The 20,589-nt window shown below is 45.5% G+C and overlaps 1 protein-coding gene across 2 annotated transcripts in view; it reads left to right on the plus strand.

Annotated features, from left to right (window-relative positions):
- Positions 1–20,589, plus strand: part of ST3GAL1 (ST3 beta-galactoside alpha-2,3-sialyltransferase 1) — a 111,052-nt gene that overhangs the window by 46,842 nt on the left and 43,621 nt on the right. For both annotated transcript variants that reach the window (XM_053395274.1, XM_053395273.1), the window contains exon 3: positions 18,382–18,576. The gene's annotated coding sequence lies outside the window, so the exon portion shown is untranslated. The remainder of the gene's footprint in view (positions 1–18,381; positions 18,577–20,589) is intronic.

The raw sequence follows: 20,589 nt of genomic DNA on the forward strand, positions 1-20,589 counted from the left end.
CCAGCCAATAAGTTTTCCCATCCCTGCCATAAGAAAAACCTTGGTTTCGGCTTTGGGTTAGGCTGGAAAAAAGCTAAACCGCAAGCCTGCTTTTGCTAAGTTACACCGTGGTATAGCTCAATTGAGGGGAACGACCAGGAAGATGGAAGCAGCCATGATCTCCTCTTGAGAACCTTCATGCTCAAGTGTTCATGGTTTTGCTTAGTGAGACGGCAGACCAGGCCTTTGAATTGCATCCCATGCACACAGACCAAGTTTCGTTTGGATATCTTACTGCTCAAGGGAGATGCATTACAAAGGAGAATGCCCTGAGAGGGGCCGACAGTTTAAATCCTCTGCTTGGCCCCAAATGGAGCTAACAAGCCTTCTGATGTTTATGATGTGCTAGGTTTGTCTGGACCAAAATCTGAATGGCACTTACATAATGCCTGCATATATTCATTTGTGGGGAGTTTGGGGGGGCGCAGGGGAGAGAGATGTGAACAGTGAAAACTGTATGCTGACGATAGAACCTTCCTTTTTTATGGAGGTGGCTGGGCGCCACGAAAAACATAGAGGGCATTCTTGTTTCATAGGATCCAAATGAAAATGTTTGTTTCTGCTGTTTGTAAGGGATTCATTTCACTGGACACACACACAAACACTCTTCCTAATTCAGCTGTTCCTGAAAAAGTCATAACTAGATATTGATGTCCTCTAGGCAGGCTTACAAAGCTGCAGAGCCTCCTCCTTTTCAATTAGGGAACATAGAAAACTGTTTTCTACTGAGTCAGGCCACCAGCACACCAACTCTATTACGCTCAGCAGCTCTGCAGGGTCTTTCTCAACCCTACCTAGAGATACTGAGGATTGAACCCAGAGCCAAGCCCCACATGTGGGGCATGCGCCGCCGCACTACAGCCCTTCCCATATTGTGTGTCTCTGTGTGTGGTGGGTGGCAGTTCTAAGCTGCAATTCTGGGCCGCATTCTTAAAAATTAGATGCGATACCATGAATACGTGGTGCATTTTTAAGAATGTACCAGTGAGATTGCAGGGGTGGGTTTTGCCCCTGGAGGCTCCTTTCTCAATTCAAATCTCAGCTGCAGGAAGGTGATTTTCTTTGGGACCATAATCAAGGGGATGAATTTGGCTCCGCCGGTGCTCTGTGTTCTCTCTGCTTGTGATTTTTTTTTTTAATCTACAGTTTGTCTCTCGCACAATTAACATCCCGCTGGCTTTAAAATGTCAAAACAGGTAGAAAGGTGAGAGGTGTCTGGCCCCAAAGGAGCAGTGCTGTAACCTATTGCTTTGGAAGAAACAATGATGGACTCCTAACTCCTCAGACATCTGGGTTTTATTGGCATAAACTCAGGAGATAAGCCATATTTGGCTTACGACATTATGATGGACAAATCTTTTTCCTCTTCCTCCTTTATGACTCTACAGCCACAGCAGGCGCTGTGATTCTCCATGGCTTGACTTCACCCCTGCAGGCACACTCTGTTGTCTCTTGAGACAGGCAAGGTGGTGGCAGCTATCTGAGAGGAACGCCTGCCGGCAACACTGAAAGGCTGTCATGTTGCATTTGAACCAGGAAAGTGGTATGACACGGATTCTGCTGAGCATCCTTCCATTTTCCACAGTAGTGCATCTGCTTTGTACACACATGGATTCATTCCCTGGGATTTCCCTAGTACGGCTAGGATTGCTTCCTGTCTGAAACCCTGAATAGCTGCTGCCGGCCGATAAACTAACAGGAAGAATTCGAAACCAACGGGACCAGAAATTCACAGAAGACTGGAGTAAATTTACGGACTATTTGAAAAGTATTTGTGAAGATCAGACGACGTTCGTAGGTTTGCAAGAAGTTCTGTGAGGAGTTTTATTGGAAGTATTGCAAAAATAGTTAAGGGGAAGGATAATTTGTTGAGAGACTTAAAGGCAACATAAAGCTAAGAAATGTATAAGTGGATAAAACGGTGGATTATCAGAGGAGCTGATGGAAGTCTAAAAAGATTGTATAAGTGATAAGTTTCGTGGTACATTTTATAATTTATATGTTAAAATCAATAAAAATTATTATATATATGTGTATATATATAAAGAATAGCTGTTGCCGGCCAGTGTTAGCGTTGCCATACGGACATAGCTGGAATACTGTGTAGGAGCGAAAACTGCAAAAAAAAGTCGGGGAAAATCTGGATGTATGGCAATCCATGTCGGCAGTGTCGTTCTTCTTGTGTGGTGTTGCAAAAATAATAATAAAAACTCAGTTTGCCCCCCCCCCCCGCAACCACTTTTGCACCCCACTTTTTGAAACAATTTAGCAACCCTTGTCAGTGCAGGCAGCACTGAGCTGAATGGATCAATGGTCTGTCGCAGCGAGAAAATGGCCGCCCGAGAGATGAGCGACTCAAATGGCGGAGCTTCTTCCTTCATCCTGGTTTCAGCCACGAGGTGCCATGAGGTAGGCAGGTTTGGGAAAGAGCTCATGGCGGAAACTAGCCCTTCGTGGCTCCTCTCAGAACAACGGTTTTTTTTAAAAAAAAAGGGAATGGGGAAACGGTAAGCGTGAGGCTTTGGGCCTACAGGCTGAGGCGCAGGCCAGGCCTTGCTGAGGCCTAACTTCTGAGGCCAAGTGAAGAAACAGATACTTTGTTGCTAAAGGGATCTGAGGCGCCGCTCAGGCATTCCAGTGGCCTGAGGCAGGGCCAAGGTGGAGAAAAACCTCTCTCTCTCTCTCTATCTATCTATATCAGGGGTGTCAAACTCAAATTCATCGGGGGCCGCATCAGCAGTTTGGTCACCCTCAAAGGGCCGGTTGTATCTATAGGACTCAATATGCGCTCAATATAAAAACAAGTGGAGGTTTCCCGAATGCATGTAAAGTGGAGGTTTCCTGTGTAGAACGGCCGGCGCCGCTAGAGGGCAGACGTTCTCTGGCTTGTAGGCTGCCGCGCATGCGCTGAAGAGGCAGCTTTCTTGTGTAAACAACAAAAAAGTGAGAATAAAAGGTGAAGGCTGGCGGCCGGCGGCGGCTACATGGGCCACATGACGAGGTCTGGCGGGCCGGATTCGGCCCGCGGGCCTTGTGTTTGACACCCGTGATCTATATATATAAATAAATTTTTATTTATATCCTGCCCTTCCTGGTTAAAAAACCAGGCTCAGGGCGGCTAACAACAAATTTAAAACACTTAATTATAAAAGCAGCATAAAATACAGTATAAAAACATATATGTAAAATGGGTTGTTGTTTTTTTACTTAAATCGGGTTTTTTTTATATTTAAATCGGATTTTTAAAATAAAATGCTTTTGGAGGAAAAATCTTTCTAAAGCTAGTTTCCTATTTAAGTTACATTATAGTCCAAAGGCTACTGATCAGGAAATAAGGATTTAAGTTTTTCGTGTGTGCTAAAACTCAGTTTGTTTGTTTTTTAAAAAAAAACAGCAACCAAAAAACCTGTTTAACCACATCAGTTAACAAATATGGATACATAAGCTGTAATGTTTTTGTTTTAGTTACTGTACTTTTCCGTCTATAGGACGCCCCCATGTATAAGATGACCCCTATTTGGGGGGGGGTCCTCAAAATTTAGAAAATGGGGGGGGATTGAGCTTTGGGGAGGGTTATTTGGGGGGAATGCCGAAAATCGCTCACCCGCCGGAACGCAGCATGCAACTGCTTGCATCGCAACTGCCAATCGCCGCCATTAGCCCTCCCGATACCCCTGCCGCAGCCAATGGCTGCCCTTGTCGCGGCAAGCGGAAACGTGATTGGCGACAAGGGCAGCTGTCTATTGGCTGCCGCAGCGGAATCGGGAGGGCTAATGGCGGCGATCGGCAGTTGCGACGCGAGCGGTTGTGTGCTGCGTTCCGGTGGGTGAGCGATTTTCGGCATCCCCCCCCCCCAAAAAAATGATCAAGCGGCCAATCACCACTTACAGTCTCAGGCTCGCGCCAAAAAAACATTCGCCCGTCCCCCCTAAGCACTACCCGTGTATAAGACGACCCTAAATTTGGAACCTCATTTTTGGGTCAAAAAAGCTCGTCTTATACACTGGAAAATACGGTAAATAAATTGTTTAAATTGTTATTAAGGAAGTGATTATTTATCTCCTTCCAACAAAGTACAGCAGAAAAGTTGTCCAAATGTAAACAGTTAACTTACCGAACCTCACAATAATTTCATAATTATCTGTATTTCTAATAGTATAACCAAATCAGTAATTTTTGATAAAACTGTAAAAACTGCTCTGAAAATTTATTATTCCGAAAACGAAACCTTCATTTGGTTGTAAATATTAAGATTATACCAGCAAGAATGAGTCTTTCTGTAAAAAAATGATTTAAATCAAGTCTTACTGATTAAAGATTTAAATCGATTTGATTTGAATCAAATCCACCCTGGGCAAGGCCCTATGTAAAGAGGTACCACCCTTTTAGATCTGTGGTAATTTACAAGGAGTGGGCTCAACAACAACAACCCGAGTGACTTTGGCTCTGCAGTAGCTCAAGAGAACTAAGGGTGACAGAATGGTGTCTGGACAAGGCCCAGTTGGAGGCTCCGCAAGAGTTGGATCTGGCACGCCAGCGGCCTTCTCTCCCTGCCCTGCTCAGCACGCTAGATGCCAGTTGAAGGCGGCTGCGGGCAACCCCTCAGTACCACCATAAAAGGAATTACAGTGGTACCTTGCTTCTCGAATTTAATCCGTTCTGGAAGCCCGTTCCAAAACCAAAGCGTTCCAAAACCAAGGCACGCTTTCCCATAGAAAGTTATGCAAAATGGATTAATCCGTTCCAGACTTTTAAAAAAAACCCCTAAAATGGCACTCCGAAAAAATCTGCAACTAGGGCGGCGCTTCTGTGCAGAGCGCGATAGAGCGCTTCTGCACATGTGTGCGTGGCTGAACCCAGAAGTATACAATTCCGGGTTTGCCGCGTTCGCAGGCCGAAAAGACGCAACATGAACCTAACGGAACACGAGGTATGACTGTATTGCGATGTCTTAAGCTTACTCTCCTTGAATTTATATAAACCCCGTTTAAAGCCCACCCAAGTGACCATGTCTTTTGTAAGTGGATGCCTTTGCTTAATGCCTGATTCTGCCAGTTGTGCGAGCAAAATAACCTTTTGAGTTGTGCGAGCAAAATAACCTTTTGAGTTGCGCTCTCTCTTTTTGGTATGTTCCACTTGGTTCCTGTCCTTACTGTTCCCTCCCCCTTTTTTTTGCATTATGCTTTCGCTTGCTGTTTTGATGTCATTGGCAGTTGGGACTGGAAACCTCATACCGGCCTGTACTTAAATAGGATACAGTGCTTAATTAATACCCTGATTAATTTTTGATGATTAATTGTTCTCTAATCTTCTGCTGGGCTTAGTCTTTCCACACACTCTCACTCCGAGCCGAGGTGATGGATCATCTTGTCAAGGTTGAGGTAGCGCCGAATTGATTAAAATCTATTTCACTGTGCATCTCTTTAGCGAGGGCAGAATTTTCCTGCCTGTTGTTTTTTCTTAAGCGAATCCCAGCTTTTTGTAATGAATGAGGCTGGGTGTTGTCATTTTTAAGCAACTCTGGCAGAGCCTACATCCCTCAGGAATGGTGCATGAAGAGGCAGAAACTGCTGAGCAAGGAAAATGATAAAGAATTGTAGAGTTGGAAGGGAACCCCGAGGGTCATCTATTCCAACCCCCTGCAATGCAGACACCTCAACTAAAGTATCCATAACATATGGTCATCCAACCTCTGCATTGGACCATAGGAAAGATCTATCTGATTGCAACATTCCATCACGCTCTAGTGTGACCAACAAGATGCTAAGACATCAGACACATTCTCCACAGTAACTGGGAGCAGGACTGCCCTTGTTCTGTGCTGAGATGTGTCAGGCACTCTGCACTTTCCAGAAACAAAGACCTTGTCGTTTTGACATGCTTTTTCCAGCCGGATGGAAACGTGTTTGTCTTCAGTATTAATTTTGCATTGTTTTCAAAATCATCTTTTACTTGCTTTTCTTGTACTTCCTTAACAGCTGTTTCCCCCTGCATTTATGGTGCACTTGGAGGGCCACCGTGAGACATAAGTAAAAAGCTATGCATTCACTGATGATGGTTGATATATTAGGTAAAGGGACCCCTGACCTTTAGGTCCAGTCGTGGCCGACTGGGGTTGCGGCGCTCATCTCGCTTTATTGGCCGAGAGAGCCAGCGTACAGCTTCCAGGTCATGTGGCCAGCATGACTAAGCTGCTTCTGGCGAACCACAGCAGCACACGGAAACGCCGTTTACCTTCCCGCCGGAGCGGTACCTATTTATCTAGTACTTTGACGTGCTTTCGAACTGCTAGGTTGGCAGGAGCAGGGACCGAGCAACGGGAGCTCACCCCGTCACGGGGATTCGAACCGCTGACCTTCTGATCGCCAAGTCCTAGGCTCTGCGGTTTAACCCACAGCACCACCCGCATCCCTTCTGGTTGATATATTAGCCAGTTTTAATTTTGAATGGTTGGTGTTCACCACCCCGGTCCACCCCTTCACTTCCTTCCTTTAAAGTGGATCCTTGTCACTATGGGTAAAAATGAAACACCAGTTTTGGGCGACATTCCCTGACCTTAAACATGCTGAACCTCACTAACAAGATCTTAGCATCTAAAGAGGAACTGCAAGGTGCATTGGAAGGCATTCATACTACCTGGTTTCAGGTAGCTCAGGTTCTTTCTTTTGCACTTCATTTGGAGTGCGAGGGAGATGGCCTACTCACACCTGCCTTGTTTGAACGCTTATGCAGCAGCTCAGCATATGACCTGAAGGGTGCTGCTTCTCTAATATACAGGAATCTATTAGATCATGAAGCTGGTGTGTGTGTGTGTGTGTGTGTGCTAGAGGCCTTCAAATTGTACCAGAATCAGATTTACACCTCCCAATTGAAGATCACAGATGGAAGGGTATCTGGACCCACCTCAAAACCATCTCTCCTCGCTTACAGGAGACCCTCGATCAAGGTCATCCTCTGATGGCACTGGATGCCAGTCAGGCTGGCAAAAATTAACCCCTCCTTTTCCCCTTTATGTTGGAAGGGCTGGGGAAAGCTTGGTTCATTTATTCATGTTTGGTGGGAATGCTCTTGCCTTAAAAACTTTTGGAATAGAGCATTCTCCATTATACCTGCAATTCTCCCCCTTTCTCCAAATCCTGCCTTAGCCCTGCTATCTTCAGACATGGACAAGCTCAACCCTGCACCCCAGCAAACTAGTAGGCTTCTTACTGACCACATCACAATTAGCCATAGCTCAGTGATGGAAGACTGAGGCTGAAATACTCCTGAATATATGGGGAAATAATATATGGGATACAGCAATATCCAGGCATCTCACCAGGCACAAGAGGGCAATTAAAGACAGAACAAATGGAGACACCTTCTAAGAAACATGGACCCCTTTCTTTAACTATGTTAATGGCCAAAATCAAAACCACCTTCTACCAACCGCTCAATATTCTCAGTCGAGAGGTTACGTTAAGTAATATGTTTGAATGTTGAACGTGTAAGCGTTTGTCTAGAGACAATGGATAAACAAGCACCATTAGATGTACTGCTGGTTAAGTGTTTAAAGGTTATTGTATTTGTGTTTGTTTGAAAACCAATGGCACTTTATTTTTTTAAAATAAAGATATTAGCAATATGCAACCCTTTGCTCTGCACACTATCCATCTATCATGGCAAATGTTCTGCCAGTGAAAGTGATAAGCATGGCGTGTGTTTATACATGCACTTTATTCAGTCCTTACCCTCAGCATGTATAAATACGCCATCAGAAATTAAAAGAGCACTGTGCCTTGGGTGACAGAAAAGTTTTGTCTCAGGTCTGAGCCTTGGGAGACTTTGGGGCTGCAAGACCTGCTATCACATTTCTGCTGCTCCAGAGAAGCGGACACGGAGCAATGGATCCAAACTGCAGGAAAGAAGATTCCACCTAAACATTAGGAAGAACTTCCTGACAGTAAGAGCTGTTCGACAGTGGAATTTGCTGCCAAGGAGTGTGGTGGAGTCTCCTTCTTTGGAGGTCTTTAAGCAGAGGCTTGACAACCATATGTCAGGAGTGCTCTGATGGTGTTTCCTGCTTGGCAGGGGGTTGGACCCGATGGCCCTTGTGGTCTCTTCCAACTCTATGATTCTATGATTTGTATAGGACGTACGAAGAGTATGTTGGTGCTGCGGAAATTAAACCCAATAAACACAAGTCCAGTTCATGCTGCAAGAGCCCACAAGGCAATGTGGTCATGTGGTTCTTGGCCAATGGGCCTTCTCCCTGCTAGATGCTTTGCAGATGTTATGTGTAACACTTGGAGGTGAGGGTTGGATATGGGACAGGAGCACCCAGTGGGTGAGACCCCACAATGACCCCACTGCTTCTTTTAGGATGCCCGCCAGTCCTGTTATTGGACCACAACTCCCATCATGCGCAAAGGATCTAGGGGTCATGGTGGAACACAAGCTTAACATTCAGCCAATCGTGTGATGCAGCAGCAACAAAAAGCTAATGCTGTTCTTTGGCCACCTCATGAGAAGAGAAGACTCCCTGGAAAAGACCCTGATGTTGGGAAAGATGGAGGGCACAAGGAGAAGGGGACGACAGAGGACGAGATGGTTGGACAGTCTTCTCGAAGCTACCAGCATGAGTTTGACCAAACTGGGAGGCAGTGGAAGACAGGAGTGCCTGGCATGCTCTGGTCCATGGGGTCACGAAGAGTCGGACACAATTAAACAACAGCAACAACAATTCTAGGCTGCATCAACAGAAGTGCAGTCTCCCATTTGTTTGCTGGCTTTTCTAGGCAGAGTGGAAGAAATTGCATTTTTCTTCCTCCTTGGAAATGCAATCAATTACAGACTCTGTGGCGTTCAGACTTTTCATTGATTGATTGATTGATTGATTGAGTGGGAAATATGGTGGGATAAAAGACCAGCTGTCACATCTCCTTTTCTGGGGAAAATCTAAAGTGATAATGATGGCTACCGATTTGGATGGCTTTAAAGGAGGATTAGACAGTCATGGAGGAGAGCGCTGCCAGGGGCTGCTAGCCACAATGGCTGTATTCCACTTTGAGAACAGGGCACTGGTCTAGATGGGTCTTTGTCCTTGTTTGGCACAACTTTTCTTATGCTCTTACGATAACAGCTTAGACAGGTTGACTTTTTTGGAATATTTCCCTTTCTGGGTGGTTGAAAGAGTCAGGAAAGGGGGTATGAGGTCATCCCATGTTTTTCAAACTCCACTCAGAGATAAGAACCAGCAGAATTTCCTGGACTTGTGTTTCACCACAGCTGCCATTTGATGCGAAGATGAAATTGAGCGAGGGAGAGAGTCGAGAAGCATTTGAAACTCACATTTCCCTTGATTGGCATTTTCAAACACTTGCTTCCAGCTTTTAAGAATGTTGACTTAGCCTTTAACTGGACTCCCGTTCCAAGATTTGAACCAAGCAATGTTTAAGCAGTGAAGAAGTACCCTTACATTACTGGCCACTTAACACATGCCTTGCTTGTGTAATCCTGGCAAAATGCTAATAATTATGATAAATGTGTGTGTGGAGGAAGAGCTTGTATATTGCAGTGATGTGTCTCAGTGAACAGAGCAAGGGTGGACCTAGACACAGGGGAAAAACCCGCTTATCAATTAGTCAGAAATTAGATGGTTATAACAAAAGAAAAAAATCTCTATGGAAAACAGTGTTTTTAAATTTCCTGCTCTCTTGCGCCATCTACTGTTGCATGTTTATAGTGCATTCAAATCGCTGTTTCTTTACTAATGTAGCTGAGTTCCAATACTCTCTACCCTGGATTGCAAAGAAAGCTGACTCCAGACTTGAGCCTGACCCTACCTGATGTGATTTATTTGACTAGTATGTCGTTTTATACTACAGGGAAAAAAGTCTTAATGCAATTTACAATATGTATAATGCAGTAAAACAACTAGGGCTTGCCGATACCTGCTTTCCAACATTGTAATATATTGCCAGCTAAACTTCGTGATATTACAATGTCAGAAAAGAGACGGAGAGGAAGACGCTGCCAGTTAGGGGAAATTTAAAGAATAAACATTAATATTAATAATAATAATAAGCCTCATACACAAACTGTGCTTTAAAACAAACAGTAGATGGATAGATTTTTCTTCCGTTTCTGGTTCCACCAAAAGCTTTCTGACTCCATCACCAAACCTCTTCTTTCCTCCGCTCCCCGGGCCCTGCCCAGATCCATGTATTTTCGATTTCTAGAGCTGACAAATCAACATGGCAAAGAGCCTTGGAAAACACTGCCTGAGAAAACACGGGTGCTTCCGCTTAAACCAGAGCAGGTGGCTCAGTCGTATGCAACTAAAAACACAGCCCAGTGTCATCAGTTTATAAAGGCTGGAGAGTTTGTTTTTCTGCTAAGTAATTGTTTGCTTTATTGCTACTTACACATTCATTTTAATAGGCCATAAACCACAAACTGCAGTACCCACACTTTTTGGGCCTCTGACATGCATCAAGTTGACAACCTCTCTGGTTTAAGCATCGGCGTACAAGATGGGGCTGTAAATCCAGACTATTATTATAGCCAATCTAAGATTTATTTATAATTAATGCCGGGGACCTTCCATCGTAATGCCAATTACTGATTTTCTTTAAAGGCGACAGAGAGATGGTTGGTTGGTTGGTTGGTTTTTGCAGTGATTTCCCCAACAGCACAAAGCCAATTCAAGTGCTGTTAAAAAACTGGAGAGAGAGAAAGAGAGGAGTTTGTTTGTTTGTTTGTTAAGGACCAATTGGCATTTGCAACAGGAGAAAAGAGGGGTCTCCAGTTGCTGCCCAGTAAGGTAAAGGTAAAGGGACCCCTGACCATTAGGTCCAGTCGTGACCAACTCTGGGGTTGTGGTACTCATCTCGCTTTACTGGCCGAGGGAGCCGCGTTTATCCGCAGACAACTTCCGAGTCATGTGGCCAGCATGACTAAGCCGCTTCTGGCGAACCAGAGCAGCGCACGGAAACGCCCGCCGGAGTGCTACCTATTTATCTACTTGCACTTGACATGCTTTCAAACTGCTAGGTGGGCAGGACCAGGGACCGAGCAACGGGAGCTCACCCCGTCGTGGGGATTCGAACCGCTGACCTTCTGATCAGCAAGTCCTAGGCTCTGTGGTTCAACCCACAGTGCCACCCGTGTCCTGCCCAGTAACATTGCTAACAATATCCAATTGATGCCCAATAATATTGCCAAGGCCGGTGTTGGTTTCTGTTTCGGGGGCGTCTGCTATCAGTAAGCTATTTCTGTGACTTAAGTTGCACACTGAATGTGTGCTAAAGCATTGCATGGACACGTTCTGCTCTGCTAGCTGGCATAAGCACGATGTTCCAAACAGCTGAAGGCTATCTCGGATGGGCAATTTCTGGATATATTTTGGGTGCTTCCAGACTGCTGCTGGAGAAGCACCCATGCAAAGTGCCTTTTCCAGATCTACATCCCCACCGGCATTCGAAATTTGCCAGGTGCAAAATGCAGTCGGCCACTTGTGAATAAGTGAAGATACCAGGATGACACCTGATGTCATCTGGAGGTGCATGCCTGGAGATCCTTGGATCTGGACTGTGTTCACACACTAGCAACACATCCTGTAGAATTCTTACGCGTTACATTTTATCTGCACAATCAGAATGAATTTTAGGTATGCTGAAAAATGTGACTTTCAAGCCACCTGGCTCAAAAATGGCAACCAGGCGTTCTGTTTTGGCAACTGTAACTCTGGTTTAAGGAGCCATTTGGCACCTAGGTTATATATCTGAGTTTCTAACACTGATCACCAGCACCTGAGGCTCCTATTAATCCCATAGTGGGGTGTGTGGAGAATTACAGTGGTACCTCGGGTTACAGACACTTCAAGTTACAGACTCCGCTAACCCAGAAGTAGTACCTCGGGTTAAGAACTTTCCTTCAGGATGAGAACAGAAATCGCGTGGTGGCGGCGCAGCGGCAGAGGGAGGCCCCATTAGCTAAAGTGGTACCTTGGGTTAAGAACAGTTTCAGGTTAAGAACGGACCTCTGGAGCGAATTAAGTTCTTAACCCGAGGTACCACTGTACAGGCAAACCATTGTCTCTGTAACATGAGCCCTGTAAGACGTGGCCCTTGCTTCTACGGAGCTCATTTCCACCTGGCCTGGGAGGCGGGGCCCTGACTTACTCCGTCTACAAAGGCTGCTCCTGTGTCACACAGCTTAGTGTGCATGCATGTGTGTGTTGGGATCTTGCTTTTGGGGAAGCTTTAGAGAAAGAGGAGTTTCTGCTAGAGCAGGGGTGTCAAACGCAAATTCATCGGGGGCCGCACCAGCAGTTTGGTCACCCTCAAAGGGCCGGTTGTATCTATAGGACTCAATATGCGCTCAATATAAAAACAAGTGGAGGTTTCCTGAATGCATGTAAAGTGGAGGTTTCCTGTGTAGAACGGCCGGCGCCGCTAGAGGGCAGACGTTCTCTGGCTTGTAGGCTGCCGCGCATGCGCTGAAGAGGCGGCTTTCTTGTGTCAAAAAAAAAAGTGAGAATAAAAGGTGAAGGCTGGCGGCCGGCGGCGGCTACACGGGCCACATGACGAGGTCTGGCGGGCCGGATTCGGCCCGCGGACCTTGTGTTTGACACCCGTGTGCTAGAGGATGCCCCAGGTGGGAGCAAAGAGGCAAGCTTGTCTACGCGAAAGACAGCCTGCTTAGCCATTGTTTGTGAGTGTCTCCAAACTTCATGAGTGGCTCTGCGGATTGAAAATGTGAACATGTTTTCTGCTGCTCTTAGGCTGATTGAGATCAATAAGCCTCCAGCTCTTTCCGCTGCCTTACTGTAATTCTGTTGCTGTCTGAGACTTTGGACTGAATTGTTAGGATCAAATGGCTGCATCTTTCTATCTGTATGTATCTCCCGCCGCTGATACCTTTGCAAGTTAGGGTGGATTTGTGTGTGTGCATGACTGGGACACGAAGCTGTTTTCTACCTTTGGTTCATCTCACTCAGTATTGTCTACACTGACCGGCAGAAGCCCTGCTGGGCTTCAGAAGGATGTTCGGGATTGAAACAGGGACTTTCTCTATGCAACGCAGATGCTTCACCAATGAGCTACCCTATGGCATTCCTTTTATCACAGTTAGGGATATTTTGCTTGCAATGTTTCGTCAGCTTGCAACTTCTGCATTGTGTAGTGATAGTTATAGGCAAATGTTGTCGTTTCCATTGTATCTCTGCACTGATTATTTGTTTGCTGTTCTTGTGATCCCCTGTCAGAATAATTTGGAAAAGTGGCATGCAAATCGAGTTGGTGATGCTGGTGATACTGGGATGATAAAGGCTGGTCTTTCTTACAAGAACATTGGGTTGTATTCAATGAAATCTTTCCACAAACACAATGGAACTTCCTCTTCCTCCTCCTTTCCCTGTCACCGCCTAAAAATCCTCTCCAGAGGGTCAGGGGATCCCCCAGAGTGGATTTAGCAGGGTGCAGAAGGAAGCCGAAGATCCCTTGCACCCGGCAGAAGTCATTCTGTCTGTGCGGTAATTTAGTTGCATGCAACCCATTGTGAAGATAGCTGCGGTAATGACTCTGGAGTCTAAAAATAAGTGCAATGAAATTATATAGGTTCCCATTGACCTGTGTGCCAGAAGAGCGAAGTAATGCATACAGAACCTGATCCGAGCTGGCCCCTCTCCTATTTTGCCAACCATCTTGTTCATCGAGTGCCTGGACAATTGTCTATTCAGATCTCGCCACCACGCTTGCTTTTTAGCAGGTCTCCCCTGCCTGCTTTCATGCCATGCCTGGCGACGGTGCCAAAGGAGACACAAGAGACTTGGCAAAAGGGCAACTCGGCAGCCTTCCCCCCGTTGCCAGACAAACATCCCACCAACCGCACATGCTGGGGATTCTGTTCCTCTGGCTGCCGAGGCTCAAAACATAAGAGCCTTCCAGCAGTAAATAAAGGAGGGAAGAGAAACGGTTTATGCATGGGAGACATCTGAGAATGCCATGCTAACGTCTTTGGAAGAAATTGCTGCTGCTGCCTTTTAAATCCCCCAGAGGGATCGTGAAGGGGAATGATTTTAAGCAAGACCAAAAGGGAGGGGATCAAAAGAGCAAGTCAGATGGTGTGTGTGTGTGTGTGTGTGTGTGTGTGTGTGTGTGTGTCTGATTAGGAACTGAAGATGGAGCAGCAGGTCAGGGCCACTCTATTATTACCTAAAGCAATTGTGCGTGTGCGTGTGTGTGTGTACAGTCATACCTCGGGTTACAGACGCGTCAGGTTGCATTTTTTTGGGTTATGGACCCGCCGAAACCCAGAAGTATCGGAACGGGTTACTTTTGGGTTTCGGCGGTCACACATGTGCAGAAGCGCTAAATTGCGCTTTGCGCAGAAGTGCCGAATCGCAACATGCGCAGACGTGGGTTGCAAACACTGCGGGTTGCGAATGTGCATCCTGCACGGATCATGTTTGCAACCCGAGTGTCCACTGTATATGTATATATGTATATGTATATATACAGTGTGTGTGTGTGTGTGTGTGTATAGATAGTTCTCCAATATGGATACTGACTGATACACAAATCTCCACTTAAGAAGGCTTCTTTAAAGAGTAACGTCTTCAGCAGATGCTGACAATACAATGAAGATGGTGTCTTTCTGATGGGGAAAGTATACATTTCCTGTAGGGGTGTTTTACCCTGAACACGTGAATTTCTGTTTCCTTAAACTCCAGTTCTTTGTATGTCACTGCTGTGTGAGGCTTGTTGGGTTGCGTCTAATTAATGATGGCTACCATCTTTATTATCATTATTATTTTATTTTATTGGTACCCCACCCATCTGACTGGGTTGCCTTAGCCACCCTGAGCTGCTCCTCCCAAAATATCAAAAACACAATAAAACATAAACCAATAAAAAACCTTCCCTGTACAGGGCTGCCAGCAGATGTCTTCTAAAAGTGTGTAGCTATTTATCTACTTGACCTCTATTGGGAGGGTGTTCCACAGGGAGAGCACCACTGCCAAGAAGGCCCTCTGCCTTATTTATTTCTTTATCACAGTTGCTTTATCTTCTAAGGATCTCAAGGTAGTCTACATGGCATTCTCCCCATGTCATCCTCACAACAAGCCTGTGAGGTAGGTTAGGCTAAGTGATGGTGACTGGCTCAAGGTCACCCAGAGAGCTTCCCGGCTGACTTGAGAGGGATTCGAACTCTGCTCTCCCTGCCCTTAGTCCAACACTCCAAGCCATTACGCCACACTTTACAAATTCATGTCCTGCTGGACTTGATGGGCCATTAACCTCATCCATCAGGCTCACCTTATGTTCTTACAGCACTCAGTCATGTCCATTAGTTTCAGTGAGTCTACTCTAAGCAGAATTAGCTTTGGATTCAACCCCTTGCCACAGGATGGGCAGCTGGAGGTGATAACCAGGTTAGACGGCATTGTCAAAAAATTAAAAAACAGGGCTATTTTAACTTTTTATATGGCTTTTTATTGTACAGTTTTATATTGCAAACTGCTCTCTTTTTCCAAATGAATAGCGGTATATAAATAGAGAACACATTGTGAGTCATGACACCAAGTGGAATGTCCGTGTTCTGCCTTGTTAAGCCTTGCTGGTTAGCCCAGTTGGTTAGAGCATGGTGCTGATAACGCCAAGCTTCACGGGTTTGATCCCCATATGGGTACAACTTCCTGCAGGTGGGACGCGGGTGGAGCTGTGGTCTAAACCACAGAGCCTAGGACTTGCCGATCAGAAGGTTGGCGGTTCAAATCCCCGCGACGGGGTGAGCTCCCGTTGCTCTGTCCCTGCTCCTGCCAACCTAGCAATTTGAAAGCACGCCAGTGCAAGTAGATAAATAGGTACCGCTGCAGTGGGAAGGGAAATGGCCTTTCCGTGCGCTCTGCTTTCCATCACGGTGCCCCATTGTGCCTGACGTGGTTTAGTCCTGTTGGCCACATGACCCAGAAAGCTGTCTGTGGACAAACACCGGCTCCCTCGGCCTGAAAGCGAGATGAGCACCGCAGGCCCATAGTCGCCTTTGACTGGACTTCACCTTTACCTTTTTTACCTTGCACATTCTTGCATCGCAGAGGGTTGGACTAGATCAGGGATGTCCAACTCCCAATAGACTGCGATCTACTCACAGTATAAAAAAACTGGAAGTGTTCTACCCGTTGTCATAAAAAGACTGGCAGTGATCTACCCAAAGTTGTGGAGCTTTTTTTTTAGGAAGCCAAAGTTGGTTTTTGTGCTTTTTTGTAAGGAGATTACTGAAGGGCCAGAGATCAACCAGGTGTCGACATGCAGAGGGCTGGGAGGCTGGGCCATACATCGGCCTCTGCTCCGATGTAAATCAGCCACCCGGACTTCAGAGCCAGGGCACACTATCAGCAGAGTGAACTGCGCAGAATAGGCGTGAGGCTTGTGGAAGCATACTACAACTACAGATTTATTAATCATAAATCAGGACAAAGAAACATGTCGCCTCTCTCTCATCTTCTCAGAGAGAACGGGAAAAGCAAAAGCTATACACAACGGAAGTTCCCAGCAAGCTGTGCTGGGATGTAAACAGACATGTGACACGCAACAGTTCCACATGTCTGCTCCTTAAGGTGGAATGGAAATCTCAACACCAGGAACACCCCGCGATTTACTAGTAGATCGCAACCTACCTGTTGGACATGCCTGGACTAGATGAACCATGGGGTCTCTTCCAACTCTAGGATTCTATCATTCTAAATGAGAGGGGCAGTGTACCGCAGGATACCAGGTGATGGAGACGTGAAGCAAGAGAGAGCTGTTGCCATCTGTGCCCTTCCGCTTGTGGGTCTCCTCAACGTGTTTGGTTCTGCCACTTTGTGAATCAGGATGGTGGCCTAGAGATAAATCTTCAGACTGCTCTGGGCCTTGTTTGGGTTGGCAGCGCTGTGCCAGCCTACAGAGATCAGACCGGAGACTGCCTTTCCCCTCCTCTGGCTTCACGACATAGCAATTGTTACACAACTCAGCCGCACCATCTTGGCTGCAGGTGGAGGGGGGAGTGTGTAGTATTAGGATCAGGTTGCATTGGCGGGCTAGCAGTTGTGACCATCAACCACTGTCAAAACCCCTGAGACAAGTCCCATCGCCTGCCAAGGTTATAAGGTAGCTGGAACTAAGCCAATTCCTTATTAAGGTGCAAGGGAAAGTCCCCAAAACCTGAGCTCTGAAATTCGAGCACCAGGACTATGAGCAGGCCACGATTCTGTGGCAGCACAGAAAATACACGTACGAGTCTGTGTGCCAAACAGCAGTGCCAAATTCTTTTCCGATGAAAGATGACCCGTCTAAGTTCTGCTAAACGTGCATGCTAGGGTTTTAACTTTTTGATTTATTTTTTTAAACGATCTCATGAATCATAAAGGGATGAACCTTTGCTTAGAAATACTGAAAAAAGGGAACTAATTCTTCTCAGTTGTGTAAAAGGTCACCCCGAAATGAAAAGTCGCAATCACCGCATATGTGACGCTACTCCTCATGAGTATTAGCACTTTAAAAAACTTTATGGAACTTTTAAGAACTTTATATAGTGCCTGGAGCGTCCTAAAGCTGTTTAAAACGTTCTAGTAGAATCCAAAAATTTGTCTATATAGAAAGCCTTGTGGGCACACAACTAAACTTCTTAATTTTTAATACTTTTTTCAGTGGCAATATACAATATCACACAAGAACCTCGATTTATTCTAAGCAATAAGAAGTGATGTACAATGTACAAAACACTGATTTTGTACAATGTACAAAACAATGTACAAAACTATGTACAAGTATCAGAAAATTTGCAAGCTCCATTTTTCCTGTACATGGTATGCATACGCCCACTGTTTTTTTCCAAGGGGTACTCAGGGGTACTCAGTACTGACATCTCTTTTATGGGGTTTTTAAAAAATGTGGCACTTACTGCAACAATGTTGAGTACCAGCACCTATTTTTCTAGAAAAAAAGCACTACATATTACAAATTACATTATACAGTTACATATACAAAAATAGATTTATTGATTTTGGGGTGACCTATTTTCAAGAGATTTGAAAATGGCAGTTCATTTCTTTGTTTTTTTGGCAAACGTTCATCTAAATAAGCTAGGAACATAAGGTTGTAAAAAAAGTTGCACACAACCTGTGAATTTACTTTGCTTCTTCTCTCCATAGGAAATCTTATTTAGATCTCCCTTCTACAGGTGCCTTCTGAAATTTCACCAGGCCTATAGATTTCGAAGGTTATTTTCATAGTCAACAGAGACTAGATACTTGCTCCTGATACATGTTTTGATCTTTGCATGCAGTGCTAAATTCCCTGCTCTCCACCCCTGCAGATCTACGAAGACCCCCAGTCTGCGCCCACATCACCTCTGCTGCAGAACCGCATATTCACCGGAGAATAGAGCGAAATTGGAGAGCGGCTTTGGCAAAAACAAGGGGAAGAAGCGGTGACCTGCCGTGGCAGGAGAAAATCCATCAACAGTGCGCCCAGTGTTCGGAAAAGCAGCCAAGTGAAAGAGGCTGGCAAGGTAAATGGGACCCTTTGTGTTCTCACAATGCCGAGTTGGATGCAGGTTCAGCAAGCGAGCCTCCGTCCTGGAATCTGCCATGTGGAAAGGGAGGGAGGGGCGAAGAGCTCTTGAATGTTAAAGGAGCAGTCCTTCCCCGGGCAGAGATTGCAAAAGGCCAAAAGGAAGGTAGCAAAGAAGAAGAGTTTAGCTTTAGCAAAAGAACCTCTCCAAATCCAGTCCGCTTCTGCCGCTTCTGCCTCCAGAGCTCAGTCCGCCCCCTTCCTAGGACCCATGGCTTTAAAATTGGGGGCAGGGGTGGGGAAAACTGATTCAAGGAGGATTCACCATCGGTCTACTCAAGTGGTGCCTGCAACAAAATGTTGCAGCGTGGAGTCATCCTCCTATTCAGGATTCTAGCTAGCCACGTTGCCCTTTCCCAGAGCCATCAATCTCATTTTTTTTGTCCGCACACAAACACAAGTCAGTATCCTGTGGCCACTCCAGGCTCCCTGGAGGCCTCTGTAGGGGGAGAGAGGATGGTGGACCAGCCTGCTGGCTGGGGCTGGTGGGAGCTGGAGGGCACCAGGTTGGGGAAGCCTTTGCCAGATGAGCCTTTGGGGGGGTTATATCCAGTACTAGTTGCACTTAGCATTGAAAGAAGTGGCCATGATTAACTTGGGACCCGTTAGTTTGAATGGGTCTACTTGTGAGTAGAACTTAGTTGGATGCAGCCTTTGGTTTGATCCAACAGGGCTCTCCTTACTTTCTTAGCTTTCCCTGTAGCCACTAGCATAGTTCCTGATCCCAGGGATCCTTAAGTCATTTTTCTTCAACATTATACAGTGTGTCTGTTGTCAACTGACTCCCATATAGGAAGACTTTTCTGTGGTGGTTCCCCGACTGTGGAATGCCCTCCCCAGAGAGGTTTTCCTGGCACCGTCACTGCATTTCTTTAAGTGCCAGGCAAAAGCATTCCTCTTTACCAGGCCTATGGCTATTAAATCATCTATGGCCTGTGTAAGGACTGCTAGGATGACGATTTTACTATTAGGCTGTGTGTCATTATGTTTTTCATTATGTTTTTATCACTGGTGTTCTGTAATGTGTTTTTATAATGTTGTACATCACCTTGGGATCTTTTGAGAAAGGTTGGAATACAATTTTATTATTATTATTATTATTATTATTATTATTATTATTTATTAATAATAATAATAATAATGCACAATGAGACATATAAAATTTAGCACCCAACGAGATTTCCCTTTCTGCTGTGGACGTCTCTCACTTGGCCTTGAGCTTCCCATTTGGGGGAATGGTATTCCATGCTAGCCCTACTCAGAGCAGAACTATTGAAGTTAATGGACACGGCTAACTTATGGTCATTAATTTCGGCGAGTCTCCTCATGAGTAGGACTCAGTTGCAGGCAGCCTTTTCTCCAGTGCTCTTGCAAACATTCATCAACACATTTTTTTTTAAAAAAATAAATCCTTGTGTGCGGCATTTCAATTAAAGTCTTTCTCTGCTAATCTGTGCCTGTATGAACACAAGGTCCTTGGAAATCTTTAACTGGGCTGGTGGGGGGGGGGCAGGGACTTTTCCTGTCAAAACAGAGATGGCACACTTTACCTTCATGCTTTGAAAGAAAACAGAAATTGGCATCTATCACAGCAGGCAAAAGGACCCATTTCTTTATATATTCCTTTTATTTCAATGTCCACACATTTTCCCTTCCCTGAGATCCCTCACCAACAACAAAGTTATCACCATCTACCTAATTCAGCATTAACATTTTTAATACGCTTTGGGATTCGCAGCCAGGAAGCCACACTGGGGGCTTTGTGATGTGCAAATCCCCTTTGAATGTGACTCTCAAATGTATTTCCCCATTTCCGATAATGCCATGCCTACTGCTTCTCTAATGTATGCTAATCTGGTTTCTTTAGAATACCTCCCACGTGGTGAGCAAAAATCGTAGTAGCAGAGGGATCGGCGAGTGGCGGCCTTAGGGAAATAATCTTCCCACCCAC

The sequence above is a fragment of the Podarcis raffonei genome, chromosome 7 (assembly GCF_027172205.1).
Source record: "Podarcis raffonei isolate rPodRaf1 chromosome 7, rPodRaf1.pri, whole genome shotgun sequence".
In the NCBI taxonomy this organism is placed as follows: Eukaryota; Metazoa; Chordata; class Lepidosauria; order Squamata; family Lacertidae; genus Podarcis; species Podarcis raffonei.